Genomic DNA, 446 nt, shown 5'->3' on the forward strand with positions numbered 1-446 from the left:
ACAGAAAACCGGACCGCGGTGGACTGCAGCCTCGCGGTTGCTAGAGAGGGTCGTAAGACCCTCCACTGCAGGGGAGCCCGGCAACTCCCACAGGGCCGATGGGCCCAATTGCCGGTAGGGATTGGCGGCCCTGACTTCAATCGCCCAGCCGACTGGAGCCGTTAGATGGAACTTGCTCCACCACCAGTCTTGGGGTGGGTTCGGGGTTGGGGGGACCTCCGCTCCGGGACGGGTAGTTTCCCGTCTCAGGGGAGGAGAAGGTCCTACACGAGTAAGCATTGCACGCCGGTCTGGCAGCTGAAAGTGTGGGACACCCTCTGTTTCGAACGGCCCGAGGGTGGAGAGCGGCCAGTTCGTTATGCGGGATGCGGATGGATGTCCGCTCGCCGTGTGGTAACCGCGGTCTTCGTCGCAAGCAGTCCGCTATCCAGCGGCCCCGTAAGATG

Source organism: Odontomachus brunneus, unplaced genomic scaffold (assembly GCF_010583005.1).
Source record: "Odontomachus brunneus isolate Ranch 3 - 2012 unplaced genomic scaffold, Obru_v1 Obru_scaffold_500, whole genome shotgun sequence".
Lineage (NCBI taxonomy): Eukaryota > Metazoa > Arthropoda > Insecta > Hymenoptera > Formicidae > Odontomachus > Odontomachus brunneus.